Source organism: Melospiza melodia, chromosome 9 (assembly GCF_035770615.1).
Source record: "Melospiza melodia melodia isolate bMelMel2 chromosome 9, bMelMel2.pri, whole genome shotgun sequence".
NCBI classification, from domain to species: domain Eukaryota; kingdom Metazoa; phylum Chordata; class Aves; order Passeriformes; family Passerellidae; genus Melospiza; species Melospiza melodia.
The window spans coordinates 20,068,830-20,084,685 of NC_086202.1; the positions used below are offsets into that span (position 1 = coordinate 20,068,830).

General features: G+C 38.7%; 1 protein-coding gene across 2 annotated transcripts in view; it reads right to left on the minus strand.

The window, feature by feature from the left end:
* The window catches only part of SORBS1 (sorbin and SH3 domain containing 1), a 158,191-nt gene that overhangs the window by 138,793 nt on the left and 3,542 nt on the right, over positions 1-15,856 (minus strand). The window lies entirely within an intron of this gene.

Consider the following 15,856-nt stretch of genomic DNA (forward strand, 5'->3'; position numbering starts at 1 on the left):
CCCGGGAGCAAATACTCAGCTGCCATTCCCAGAGTAAGTACAGTTCTATCCCATATCCTTACATTCGATTTTTGCAGATCTGCCACAACATAGTCCAAAGGATAAAAGGTTACAGAAAGGTTTTTGATTCCACTGTAGAACCAGTGGATCTTCTTCACCCTCCTGTCACTGTGTTCTAACAACAGAAATTATAGCTTTTCTGAAGGCTGAGATGTGAAAGCTGGAAGCAGTGCCTGCAATGGTATAAAAATGGCTTGGTTCTGTTAAAGGCAATGTTGATTAACATCAACTGGGATGCAGTTTTTTTAACAGAGTCTCTTCTAGGCACAGAAGGGTTTCATTCTTCAGCAGCTAAACTGAGAATACAGTGATTTCAAAATGTGGTTTTAAAATAAGTATTTAAAAAACACATAATCCAGCCTGCACCTAAAAATTCCTGGTTTTTCCCTGAAACCATGCAGAGCAGAACTGCAGAACAGTGTGGCTCCCTCATTAAATTGGCCAATGCACGTAAACACAAATGAAATCATGTCTCACTAAAAAATATTTTCTAGCTGCTCACTAAAATAACCTTGAGAGACCAGGTCCATACATGGAATAAAATGGCTTTCTCTGCCTAAGAAAAGAAGTCTATGCCAAACTCTCCTCTGGAATGACATTTTAACTATTATAAACAGTTTAACAGCAAATGTAGAGCAGAGCAGTGTAGTTTTATACAAACACAGCAACAACACTGAGATTTATTCTGTTCTGAATTAAGCTCTTTATATTGTTTCTACTTAAAAAGGAAAAGTATCAAACAACAATTCCTACAAATTTCTTTCACAGCAAACATTTTCAGCTTCTGTTTGCAATTTCACCAAACAAAAGCAGGCCCAAGTCAAGTGGCAGAATTTTGGCTGTACTCTTCTGAAAACACTGTAAGCTTTGCCCTTTCTGCCACTCAGGCAACTTAAATAGGGGCAGTCCTCCCACTACTTTTCCAATAAACTTTGCAACAATAGCCACATGAAACTCTTGGAATACATGGCTTAGATACAAACAAATGCTTTTCATAATATCTGCTTGAACCCTTCAACTCATATCAGAAATGCAGAATCTTTATACAGAGACAAAAATCCCTTCCAAGCACTCTGTAACATTCAGAGCTTGGTGGGATGAGTCATTAACCCTCACAACTTCCTAGTACACTGTGTACAGCCACTCTCATTTCATATGGGAACACAGGGGAGAAACAAGAGAAAAAGGCTCATCATCAGCACACAGCATTATGACAAATTGTAAATAAGATGTTCACTGTTTAGCTCCAGTTCACAAGTGGTTCTGAATGTTTGTAAATAAAGCCCAATGAGGATTTACACAGAAACTGAAGGACAAAAATGACCAAGTGGTGTAAAGTGGGGGGTAGACATCAACAGGAGCACAGAGTTAGCAAGGGGTGCCAGGCAGCCCAGGCAAGTGGGGGAGAAGCTGCTCAATAACCTGAATCTCAGATGTACCAGAATAATTGCTAAAAGAATGAAAAGCCTGGCTGAAAAAGAAATCAGAACAATAGTGACAAAAGAGAAAAATGAGCAGATGGCTACATGTTAAACTAGGATAGAAGAGTGTTTAGAAAAAGCAGAATGCCTACATTTAGCCAGGACCATAGCAAAACCAGCAAGAAAGAGTTGCTAAGTATTACTTCAGATAAAATTTCAGAATAGCAGCACTGCCAACAAAGAATTACAGAAGCAGGGAATTTTGACTCTAAGCCCATGGATGAGGAAATACAACTGTAATAGTTTAAAGGAGAAATTTCACACAGAACATTTGGATATAGAAATTACAACTGCAGGTCCTGACCAACCTGGGTCTGATGCATATTTTTATCATTATCATAGGACAACTTTATTGGACTATTTTTGTGCCTTATAACAGCCACACAGAGAACTACTTGCTTTTAGGACTTGCACTGTAGTTCATTAGAGATACAAGAGTTGCAACAATGAGCTCTGAATTAAGGTTTTCATGGCACAAGTAATTTGGGGCTTCAATTTCCAGAATTTGGCTATCTTAGAATCTTTATGCAATAAAAGCTGAGTTTACATGACCACTTTGAAACTAGGACGCTGGCTAAACATTCACAAATCAGGGCAGCTTCCTTTCTCAGTTCAAGAATTTTGTTTTAATCAATGTTTTGCTTTGTTTTTCAGATAGCCTCATATATTAGACATTTTTAATCTTTATTATATTTCTTTTTTTCTTGTTTGGTTCAGAACTTTTAGAAATCCCATTTTAATGCTTCCCTCTGAAAATTCCTTCTGTTGTTTTCCAGAGAAACAATAATCCTGCATAGGACACCTCATTATTGTAATGAAAATAAATCTTCATTTTTTCTTTTCTAAGCATGTTAAGAAGGAGGTTGGAAAGAAGAGAAGAGTTCATACTTAATCAACTGAAGTATTTCATAAACAATTTTAAGTGTCTGAAAAGTATCAATAACTAATTTACTAATTTAAATCTGAGCCTAAACCATTCAATTTTTATCTCAATTTTAAAATGCCATATATATATATATATATATAATCTTAAAGGATGCTCAGATTCTGGGTTCAAACCTTACTCATGAAAGAATAGGAAAGCAAAAAAGAATTCTGAGAGCACTCAGAGACTATTTTGGAGGAGAGGAGGGATCAGCTGTAGAGATCTCAACATATGAAAGTCACAGAATTTGTGTAGATGCTCTTGTCTATCATTAAACAACCTCGTATTGTCACTGAGCTCTTTACTGGTTGCCGTCATGCTGCTCGGCAGAGGAGATTAAAAGACCAGTGTCTAATGTTCCAGACAGAAACCATGACAATATATTAAAAAATGCTGAATTTCAATTCTAATACAGACTGATTAGATTGAAAGACAAGTTAGAGTGAAATGGTGTCAGGTTCAGTGAACCAAGCATAAAGGCCTTTATGACTACATTGGCATTTCTGCCTCAGTTGCAGGCATCAGTGACTATATTAGATTAGGTCACCTGAGAATTTAAATAGAATCACACATTTCTAATTTAAAAAAGGGCTCATGTGAGTAATACAGTTCCATATCACCTTAACTGCATATTGTAATTACAGTTATAGCAGCACTGCTACTGGGATGTAATTACTGCAACTGAGCTTCTCCATGCAGGCATTTTCATGGGAGCTTCATGCAGCATCTCCTGAACTTGCATTAGAAACTCAGCGACAAGGATCAGAATGTGAACTGTCCAGGCATAAGGATGGGGTTTTTGCTGCTCTGAGCTGGCTCAGAAATAGAAAGAACAAAATTTAATTTCTATATAGAATAGTCAGATTCCTTGAAGCAGGAGCTGAAAGTAAGCAAAGGCGTTTTCCCTCAAAGAAAATGGACAGTCACTGTACTCTATGGAAAATACACTTCAGAGATCACTCCAAATTCATGATGATGATGGCCCTTAAGGCAAAAAACTACCAACTGAATTAAACTCACCAAACTCTTCTTCCTGTGCTTCTTAAAAAGATTGATCTGGAATTCTGGGCTATCTTGAAGTAACTACAAAGACAGCTTTCTAGTCAGTTACCAGCCTTAACAGCACCCAAAAATATGGAACCCACCACAGGGTTTCCTTCACAGCATGCTGGTATGATGAATTTCACACAGAGAAGGCATTACAGTCATTTTACATTAACTTTGCAAGTTTGCTTTCCCCAATTTAGTGTCAGTGTTCACTAGAACCACAGATCTGAAAAGATTGCACTGGAGTAATCAAATGCAGCTCTAGTGAGAACAATTTGCTGAAATCCAGGTCAAACTTCTACTTCTAATCTTGCCTGAACCTAGGCGTGAATAGTGTAAACCAGTACAGGAAAAAAGTGTCACCCTCTCATCCATTTCCTAAAGATAGAAGCAACAATGTGAGGAAGAGCTGAGGCAGTAAAGATTGGCATTTGTCCTCTTCTCTCCTTGGATTCTCCTCAATGTCTTCTCGTGGTTGTTCTCTCTCTCATAAAGCAGCACTTTATGAGAAGCATATTCCCCATGGTATTTCTGTAGTACTTATAAACCACCAGCTTGTGCAAAGGAGCACCTTATTGCACTAAGACTGTGCAAGGTTCTTAACACAGGTAACCTGAGTTACCTGTGGCTTCACCAATGGCACAGTACTCATGTCATTCACAGACCTTCAGCAAGGACAGCAGGCACAAGCTCTTGCTCCAAAAGCACAAGTCCCTTAACAAGCAGATAATGATTTTCAATACACTTCAATAGCTACTCCAAATGCAGCAGAGGACTCAGGATACTCCTCACAGTTTAAACAGTTACCATTTATCCTACAGAGCATTGACTACACAGACATACAAATCAACCAAAAAAAGCCCATCACAAAGCACTAGTAGAATACTTTATAATCCCCAAAAACATCTAAGGGAAAATGCTTTCTGTTCTATAAATTAGTTTAAGAGAAAAGATCTCATTTTTTTACTGCTCTAAGCTTCTCTGGGAATCAGTCAATTAAATTGGCTAGCTGTGTTAAGGTAATTGAGAAGCAGTTCCCAGAAGACATTACATACCTACAAACACAGTACAAACCAAATGCATAGAGTTTGGCAAGATAGAAGCAGGACTCTAGTTTGTTTTCTGTCTGGAACTGAAGGACAGAGTGTGACTTTATGAGTTACCTTTTTCCTAGAAAAGGAGGACAATCCTGGTCTGTATTGCCAGACAGATTGTGCCTAGCAGCACTCTCAGCCCTTCCCTCCACTTCAGCCCTGTGCACCTGCATCACCCTCAGCAACACACTCATATATACACTGATACTTTATCAAAGTCAAGTTTTACACAGCAAGGCACAGTGGCTTGACTAGGGCCTGATGAAAACCAAAATCCTCTGGCAGAAAGAAATTGAATCATTCCCTAAAGCCAGAGTAATTACTAATCATCAATAATAGCAATAAAAAAAGATGTTTTCCAAACTTCTCCATGTTCTGTGGAACAGAAATTATGAAGACATCTGTACAACTGGTGAGGGGAAAAAAAATTGCAACTCAGAGATTTTTTTACCTCCTGCAAACAGTGGCCGCCTGGCTGTTTTTTCATACAAAAGTATGTGTTCAACAAATTAGTCAATATTTTCTACCATAAATTCTATCTGTCTTTCTTATCAGTCTAAATGTATATAACACAGACTTTCAAGGTAAAATACATAAAAGATAACCTTTTCAGTTCTGTGTCCTCTTTTTTTTTCTTTTTTAAATCCCTAAAGCCTGAAAACTTTAAAATGAGAGGGAGAGGTGTTCAGATTTTTTGATTTTTTTACCACTTGCTCCTTTCATTTAAAATATCACTTCTCTTATTCTGTAGTCTCCTTAGATGTCTTAGACATAAAGCTCGTTCAGCCATCTATCAGAACAAGCTGTTACACTCTGGCAAACAGCAACTTTTCTCCCAAATATTTATTCAGGTGTTAAAAAACTTGGAGACTTTATTTGTTTTAAACTTTTAAGCAATCAAAATAAAAATATTTCTTCCCTGGATGGTTAGCCAACTTCCATTATTATAATAACCCAGAGATATTTCTACCAGATCATCAATACTGCATATACTCTGGAAGAAATTTTTTTTTTAAAAAAGGAAAATCAAAGGAAAGTGACATGTTTTTCTCTAAAGAAAACCAGAGGTACAAAACAGAGGGACCATTTGGGCCTTTTTTATATAAAATGGGAGGGAAAAAAAAGCATACTAAATCACAAGTGCACTTTTTATCTTTTATAGATTACTTAATGATAGCTTGCAGAAGTCCCCAAAAGAACATTAAATATTTCATACATTTAGTGCATCCTAAATATCAGGGGGTTATAGAAATTAACAACCCTCTGGTAGTGGACAAACATCTAGCAGGCAGTCAGCTGCACTGCAAGCCTATCTTACACACAGTTTTTAGATGCAAAATTATATTTTCTTATTAAATATTAAAGTGGCTGAAAGGGAAGTTATTATAAGATTTGCATAACAAACAGAATTGCTTTGGATTAAAAAAAAATTAAATCTAAAAAGGATTTTTAAGGTAAAGGCAGCAAAACAGTTGCTCATAAGAGTCCAGCTGAAAGGAGATTGCTTGCTGAATCCCTTTTTCCTCTAGCTAACAGTATTTTTCTGTTTCCTTGTGCTCCTTTGCTTTTGTGCTCCCAGCTTTCCTAATTTGGACATCCAGAACTTAACCAAGGACTAATCATGTAGATGCTTTCCATAGTAAATGGAGTAGGATAACTAATGGCTCAGAGTAACTAGAGAAGGCTACAATGAAATAAGAAGAAAGGGGCACAACTGATCATTCTGCTGTTCCTTGTCCATGCCCTCCTATTCTGGCTGGGTCAGCACGGACCACAAGGGTCTCCTGGTCCACACCTGGGAGCTCAAGGCACAAGAGCACAGCTCCCAGCAGGGAGACTGGCCACTTTTATTTTTATAGTTGCAGTGAACTTTGTGCACAGTCTTTCTCTCAACATAAGCCCACATCTGTGATCCGTGCTAGGCCAGCTGTTACAACAAAAGCTAATTCTGCCACATCCACGTCCCTGATTGATCTGGAGTTGGCCTTTACAAAAAAGAACAAGAAGAGCTAGATGCAAACTGGTGGACCCAAATACCCTCTAAGTCACTGGTTGGTCAACCTTAACAATACTAACAAAAATGGAGTAAACTCACATAAGTATTTTAAGAGGGCTTGAAAACGTAATTCACACACAAGGATGTGAATACTGTGGCATACTGAGTGAATTCAGCATCATCCAGTCTGAAATTCAAGCAACAGAGGTTCTTCCATAGGAACCATCAGGGACCTTGGGAAGATCCATGGCACTTGGTAACTTTACCTTCACATATAAAGTGAGTGTCTGAGGTATAGAATGGTTGGGGGAATAAACAGTTCTTTTAATGCTGGGATTTACAATGAATTGAATTGTGTGATTAGTGGATGAAGAGCTGCTCCTCTATTACATGGTCCATTTGGCTCAGGGTCTCCCTGTGCTATCACTGTTGGGCGAGCATAAACAAGTCTTCTACTCTTGATCATCCCAGGACACTTCCTGGGTATGCTTTCTGTTGCATACAACTAAAAAAGAAATTTTTCTCACTCGCACTCAGATCTGGCATCAGGTTAGGCTCCAAATACCCGAGCTATACTTTGGGTTCAGATCTCAGCATCAGCACTGTATCCAGCTGGGTTACAATGCACTTCCTCAAGTCAGCATGTCTGATAGCACACAGTACACACACAGAACAACTTAATGGAAACAGAAGACCTCAGTGGGAAATTATAACTTTTGCAGGAACATATGGCCCACAACCACTCAGTGTCTAGAAAAGTGTTTATGTCAACATTTCATAGAGGGGAAAGCAAAATAAAAAGATACATACACTGCTTCTGAATACCTTGTTGCTACTAGACTTACACAAAGCACTGACCAAACAAAACAAAATGTAGAAAGTTCCAGCATTTAGCGTGGAAGCTTATGGAAGGGAAAATGATTAAATCAACTCCAGCAATGACTTTTTTTTCCCCACAAAGATAGTGTCTACAGTTCTATTGTACTTTCCACTCACAGTGACTCAAAAACCACTCCCGTAAACCACACGTGGTGAAAGTTCCTGTACTCACTACAGGGAGCACAGATGCTTCTGGGGTAGATTACGACAGATGCTTGGAATTGTGACTCTGTGGCATATCCAAAATTAGTGGATGTTGCCAGAGTTAATGGCTCTCTACACTTACAAAATGCCACGTAAAGACAACCAGATCTCTTGCTCCCATTACCTCTGAGTTCACCGGCCACTTGCTGTGGATGGTAGCACAGTCAGCGTGCACTTAGCAGGGACTGCCTTGCACTGAGCCATCAGCATTGCTTCCTGCAGAATCCATGTTTTCACGTAAGTTCACGTACTAGATGCGGGCAGAACATCCCTCTCCTGTCCCAAAATCATCTCGGACATCAGCACAAATAAACCAGGTTCCTACTGCACAGTAGAAGGCTACCCTGGCTGGACTGGATCCTTCAGCCACTTCAGAGACAAGAGAGGAGAAGCATAAAAGAACGTTGTGTAATTTACACGTCACCCTGCACTATATCAGTAACAGAGCTGGAAATAGAAACCTCCCCTCTCAGACGCTGCACCAAGAGGCGTGACAGGTGCTCCAGAGAGCCCTGTTCCAAAGCATGTGTCAACTAGAGCGTGGGCATAGCACTGCAGGGAGGAAAGGACTGGTGCTGAGACAGGCTCAGTGAAGCTTGCTGTTGAACACTTTCCCCTACACCTATCCTGCACTTAGTCCCCAGCTTGCAGAAGGTGAATTATCACCTGTACCTATGCACATGTATGATGACAAGAGGAGGTAACATGACTCACTGCTAATAGAGCCTTAATAATGAAAAGCAGTGATTCCAATGCTCCTTATTGAAGCAAAAATGGTCTTCATTTCAGTAGTAGCCTTTTCAACTACAAAATAAATTGCATTCTCAGACCTGGCCTTAGTTTATTAAGCCATTAGAAACAGAATTGATTAATTAAATCTGAATTAAAACAAGGACAGACCATGGCTTGGCAAGATGCCATGTAAAGCAGACTTTTCACAGGATTAAGCTCTGTCTGAGGAGCTAACTGTCAGCTAAAGGCTAGTTCAGGATGAAGGAGTCACCCAAGATCTGTGACATCCAGCAGCTCAAGTAGTGAGGATTTCTTGCCACTCAATGCCACAAGGCAAACAGAGGCTTTGGAGTGTCCTTGTACTCAGGACTGACAAATTACTTCTGTTGCCAGATTACTGAATTTTTATTATGGCTGATTTGCCAGAAAAGCAGCATGATATTTTTGAAGGTCATGAGTTTATATACAATTATTATGTTTGATTTTTTTTTAATTCAACAGTAGATTTCACTTCAGTAAGCTTCACCAAATTGACTTATATGACTGTATAACCTGGATGGGATCCAATTGCTGAGCACTGAGTTAGTATCTACTAACAGTGATTTTGCTTTAGCTTATGTATCAGGGAATGTACTCCTTCATCCTGAACACATGGGTCTTAAAGCCTGCAATCAGCCTGAAATGCCTGTAGATTTTTCCAATCTTCACCAGAAATGTGGGAGACCTTGTGGTCATTGTGCTGCTACTGTACTGCAAAATACTAATAGAGGCATAAAACTTCTGATAGGCATGAAATCATTTATCATAAAACCTGTAAAAGAAATGAAACTATCTATGAAATGTCTATCATATATCTTAGCCAAAGGCTTTTAAATTTCCATTATAGAACAAGAAGATATCATGAATTAGTCCCAGGATTTCACAGGGCTGCACTACAAGCCTTTATGAATACCAGACTTTGCAAATTAATTATATTATTTTTAAAAGCAAAAAACAAACAATGAACAACGCAACACAGTACTTCACCTAAAGAGGCAGCAAGACAATATTTGAGAAAAAGGAGGAGAAATGTCACATTCAATAAAAAGAAAACTTACACAGTTCCAGTGTCAACAAGAAATTAAAATGTTCATTTAAATACATCAAGAGTGAGGAATTTTCTGTGTTGGAAGGGAGAGCTAGAGATGCCCACATTGTCTTTTCTTACTGGACTGTGAACTGGTGGTGTCTGTGGCACTCTCCAGAGCTACTCCATCAACTCTTTTTGAGGAATCTATACAAGCCCTAGAGAGTCAGGGAACACTGAACCACTCATGACTGGAACTTCCCCTTGTGCTGACCTCTGGAAATTGCAAACATCTTCTCTTCACAGCAGGGAATTTCTACAGTGGTGGACAGAACCACAGGCAAAACAATGTGGTGTGCAAGAGGTGTTTTGTCGTCTCCTGTGAAACATGTCACCTGTGATATGGCAGTAATTGCCTACACTATCCACTGAGCCTCAAATGTTGCTCAAAAGCAACTACAATGCCATTGCAGTATTTCCACAGTCTCTCTCACTCTCTATTAATTCCAGACCAATGTACTGAAATTTAAAAATCAAAAGGGAGAAATTATTTAACATCCTATCCTGACAACTCAGCCCCAAATCCTTGTGGATGAATCTAGTTGATTCAAGGCAATGAGAGATTGTTTCCATCAAGTCCAGTAAGTTTGGATCAGATATTAAATCCCTTGCACTGGTAAAGGCTAAATAACAGCTAACAGTTACAGCTTGATGAAGCATGAGTCACAAAATACCACAGCTCACCCAGTGTCTGAGCTCTAGTGAGGCAGTATCAGCAGCAGAACATTTGTTCAGATCAACACAATGAGCGCATGCCTAACGTGATGGGTTTCACTGGGCACAAAGAACGCGCATCTGAGCGTGTTCACAGCTTGTTTGTTCTAGTAAAAAACAATGCAAGACAGCAGCACAGAACAAAAGTGAAGCCTGAGAGATTGCAAAGGGTTGTTGTTGTTGCTCTCTCTTTAATGAGGCCTCACAACATAGCAGGTGATTCTCCAGATGCCATCTCCCAATCTTACAAATGCACACATTAGGAATCTGTAAAATCCCTTACCGAGGGAGAAGCTGAAGGAGCTGAGGTGAGATGTTGAGGTGCTTCTACTCCTGCCAGAAAACTGATTGCAAAACAAGAAACCTGGATTCTTTTTAATCAAAATTCTACCCAAAGAGAAACGGACATATAAAATATGTACATTGAGGAAAAAGGCTTATTGGCAGGAGTGCCATGAGTTAAAGCCAGCTGTAGGGAGAAGGAACACCTCTGCCTCAATCATTTCCTGCACTGAACAGTGCGATTTTATGTGGAATGTCTGACTGCTAAGTCTACACCACCTTCCACCCTTCAGAGCTAAGTAACAGTATTCCCTTCTGTCTCTCCATGGCTGCTAACCAAATGATCTCCACCTAGTCTACTTGCTTGATAAACCCTTTCTCTTGGAGTTCTTAGTGTTTGGCTTTAGCACCAATATAGATACCAACTATTTTTTTTATAAAAGATCACAACAATCATGTAAAGATACATCATATCTCTCATCTAATTAGAAATAAAACATGAGTAACATGGTTTAAGTCTAATAATCACTCATTCAACACCATAAACACAAAGACTGATGGCCAGTCATTTACCCTATTCATATTCATTTATTATACAATGGGGTGCAGTGACCCAGAAATTGTAATAGGAAATGGTCTCTGAGGGTTTTGCTTCCTTTTTTTAAGTAGAAATATTTTTTAAGAAAACAAGCACAGCCTTGTGATTAAAACATAGGTATTTTTAGAATAGCGTTCTATAGACCATGTAGCAAACTAAAGCAATAAATGATACATATTTTAAGAACCCTTTCATTAAAAGCTTACTGTTAATAAGTATATCCAAGCTTGAAGATCTATTCTGTCATGAGTATGTCATACAGCCAGTAAAACAGCAATCCCTCTGTGAAGCCATAGTGAAGTTTCTTTTCTTTTCAGTACTTCCAGGATTTTTTTATGGGTAACATATCTCACAACTGAAAAAGCAGTGTGTTACATATGAAAGTCCTCACAAAACAATGTGAACTGCTAGAAAAGAGAAGATTAGAATGTCTGTGAGGTTTTTTCTGCTAGGTTCTTCTGCTACCTCATACCTGTCTGAGGCAGGAAAGGACTCACTACCAAGTGCACAAACTCCCCAGTAATGCCAGATCACAGACCAAAGCCAAATTACAAAGGAAAGGAAAAGGTGGAGCCCCCCAAGCCTCTTGTCATTCCTCATGCAAGAGTCCATGTCAGCAGCACTATGCTCCATTGCCTTTTCATCCTTCTGCCAGTCTTTCCTATCCCAGTCTTCCCACTTAGTCCAAAAGCTGTCTCTGGTGTATTTGCACAAGGCTATTCTTGTGAGGACTTTGATCTTAGCTGGTGCCAGTGCTCTTTGAATCCAGGCAGTAAAACAGAAAAAAGGTCCAGAACAATAATACATTGTTTGTGTACACATATGTGCACTGCCATATGTGTAACTAAGCACCACTTTCAGGAGAATCACAACACAATTTGTACATGTCTTTGAAACACCTAGATGTTAGAATAGCAAGTAAAGTATTTTCTTGCCTTTCACAAGAAATTAAATTCAAATCCAGTGTCTTCAGTGTCTGAGGAAATGTGATTTCCAGGTTTGGAGTCTCAGATTCTATGATTTTTTTGTACATTTGTATAGTTGGCTGTAAAGACTCAAAAATCACAAATGTGCTAAGAGATGGTGCCCAATAATACATCAAGGTAGGACACAAACCACGTGTTCTTCATGACTCTGTGTTTATCCCAGACTTATAACAGTACTGTTGCTTGGCACATCCTACCTTCTAGAAAGCAAACTTTCTGCCACATGGATTTGCATTTATTGTACATTCATGTATCATCTTACATGAAGGAAGTACACATCTGCTGGACATATAAGTTCTCAAAAAAGAAACAGTTATTTGGTTACTTACCCAACTAAAAGATTCAGAGACACACAATAGAGAAAGAGAGAAGAAACTGAAGCAAAGATGGAGTAAGAAAATGAATACTTACACAACCTTTGCACTTGTCAGTCTTTTATAGGAATTTATATAAATTGTTAACACATATTGTAGTAAGGTTTCCTCTCATATTGTAATCTCTTTGAAGAAAAGTGTGTATAAATAATATAAGATTAAAAAATTAAAGCATGTAAAATATTTAGTGGGCTTTTCTAAAAATTAATCAGCCTACAAGCTTTCAGTCTATTTGTAGTGACAGCACAAACAGACTTTTCAAGACAAGAAACAAAACCAATTATCTAGTCACCTATTAAAATGTGTAATAAGAGTACTATTTCTCACTCTTCAAATGTCACACTGCATCAAGAGAAACTGGAATATCTAATGATTTTTTCTCGAAGCTGTAACTCTGGGGCATATATAGCTTCTACCTTGCCATCCAACATGTTTGTGTATGTGATATATTCTTTTCCAATTTTGCAGACTTGTGCCCAACAGGTTTATGAGAAGATATTTTCTTGAAACACATTATACTGGAACAGGGCAGTGAACAGAAATTCATTGCAATTTTTTTTGCAACAAAAGACATGACCGGTAATTCAAAATTGATACATCACTGAATACCACGTGCCATATCTTTCACACTACATGACAGAGGGAATTCCACACAAAGAGCTTCTCTAAGGCTTCTGGAGACAGAGATTGTTTCCTCATAACTGTGTGCACTGAATTCACCTCCTGGAAGGAACCTCAGGATGAGCATTCAGTGACTCTGCTGGCATTGCCAGAGAAAAGCTTAGAAACAGCCAGCACAGTGAGGAGACTCACCACAGTACAGCCTCTAGTCAAGTATTCTATCCTTGCAGTGACAACCTCAGATGGGCAAGAAAAGGTGACAATCATCTGAAAATAGCCCACAGCCTTTTAGTATCTGCTGCAAGGACTTACAGCCTTTTTAGGCAGCTTCAACTCCCACTCAGTGGAGACTTTTTGCTGGGGCAGTATGAAGTCAGACCCCAGATGCATTACCCAGCATCCAGGACCTGAGTCATCCTCCAAGGCACAACACAGACACCAACAGGTCACCTGATCTTCCTGGGGTCTCCTCTCCTGCCAAGCACTGGTCTACCTCCTGTCATGACCATACAAAACTCAATTCAGAGTTAAGCAAAAAACTGCCAACCACACTTTAATATCCAGCAAATGTCTGCGGAGCTCGGTGCTGTATGACTGGCAACTCTCAGTACAGTTTATATTTTGTGACTGTCTTGTCCCTAAAACATAAGGGGCTTTCCATAAGGATTAGAGGTACTTCACAGGCAAATAAATTTCAGACAAGTTTTCAGAAAAGTAACAATTAATAAAAACAACACTTCATTCCATACAATTCTACAAAATTGACCAACAGAAGGAAGTTACAAGTACCACCACTGCAAAGACATGTCTTACTTGAACAGTTTTTCCCAGTATTTAAAGAGCTCAGTCAGAGCACATCACAACAGAATAAACAGAGCAGGAAACAGACCTAGTTCAATCTTGTACTCTTTCTTGCTTAAGTAACACCAATGACAGAAGGATAAATATCTATTAATTTACCTAGACTGTTTTTTTAATTATATCCTTATCTACCATAAATGCTGTACAAATTTCAGATGGATTGATATGAATATTTTTTAAATAACACCTGCTATAACTCCAGATTATGTCAAACAAGATTCTGTGCTGATGCAGGGCTCATTGCCTTTCCTCCAAACAGTGGTCTTGATCAAAGTCAGTGCTAACACTACCTCACATGTAGCTGGGCAAAAGTGTAAGTGCACAGTTCCTAAATCTAGCCTTTCTCTCTCTCTTATGGCCTCACACGCCTAACTCGCCTTGCCTAACTTGGAAAAACCATGCCTGTGATTATTAAATGGCATTTGACTCCAAGGACCATTAGACTTGGCCTTCCTGGCACCACTGGTATGTCTCTTGGAATGGCAACACTGCAGACACTGGAAAGTGGTAGCAAATTCACAAAGCTCATCATAACTCATCAACCACTACTTCTGACTCTTAAATAAAAGGATCGATACAGACATAGAAAAAAAGGAAAATGAACTCATATTCTGGTATCAGTCTCCTTTTCCAAACAGTCACCTTCATTCTAATTATGTTCATTCTGCTCTAAGAAAAAGATAACTTCTGTTACTTATGTGAATGAGGGTTGCAGTGTTTATTCAAAACCAGAATAGCTTCTGGTCTTGGGGCAGATTTCATTCATATTGTGATTATGTGGAAATAATTGATTCTTTGAAAGACCATTATAGCTATAAATCAATTCTGTAGACAAACTACATTTTCCTGCATGCTGCCATTTCCTGTCTACCCATTTTGATGGAGGCATTGAAAACTCCCAGCTGTTACAGCACCAAATACTCTTCTCTTACTTCTCAGTGTAAGAGGAAGTACAATTATTTCAGAAGTTTTCCTAGCAAAGAATAATTTTAGCAACAGTTTGCTTCTAAGATAAGGTCACTCACTTCCAAGTTTTTATTGTTCATGAAGAGGGAAAACATCAATAAACTGTTACAAGATTGGCTATGGATATAAAAGATAATTTTTTTTAGAAATTGCTTTACCTCTCCACATCTCATTTCCTTCAACTGGAAAGTGATAGCAGAGTTGCCTGCTATGCTCACATTTGTAGATAAGAAACAGATTTAGTGCTACACTGTAATTCTGTGGCTAGAGAGACTTCATACAGGATATGGAAGCAACTTGCCCAAAAATCAATCTAGATCATCTCCTCTTACTCTGAATAGGTAAGAAATCCAAATACCCAGGCTTACATTGTATGCATTAGATAGATGTCAAGATATAAAGAAAGTGAGAAAGAATAAAATACCAACTGACACATGGGCATTTTCACACCCAAATTCCAATACAAAGTGTCTGATCTGAGAAGCACATCACAAACCAGTTTTTCTACCTCATTATTCTCATCTAATAGTATTTGTTTTCCTAAACACATTCCAAAGAACTGCATCCATGATGCAAGAATCCAAAATTACTTAATCATGCTTCACTATATCTTAGTGAAGCCACAAAAAAGGATATACAGAAGTGCTATTTCTCCCAGTATTTAAATAGTATTTCTGTCTGTGATAGCACGTAGTGCCTGTTTTAGCAACCCTAATGAGAGTGAGGCATGACTGTATCTAGTTGGCAGAGTTATCACAAAGTGTCTGACCACCACTGCCCAAGCAGTTTGGCATGGATCAATTTTCATGCAAAAAGAATTCCAAAGTGCTGGGAACCCAAGCACGTATGGCATCAGAATGACACCTTCTTTGAAAGACACCTACAGTAGCACACTTGCCTTTACTGTCAT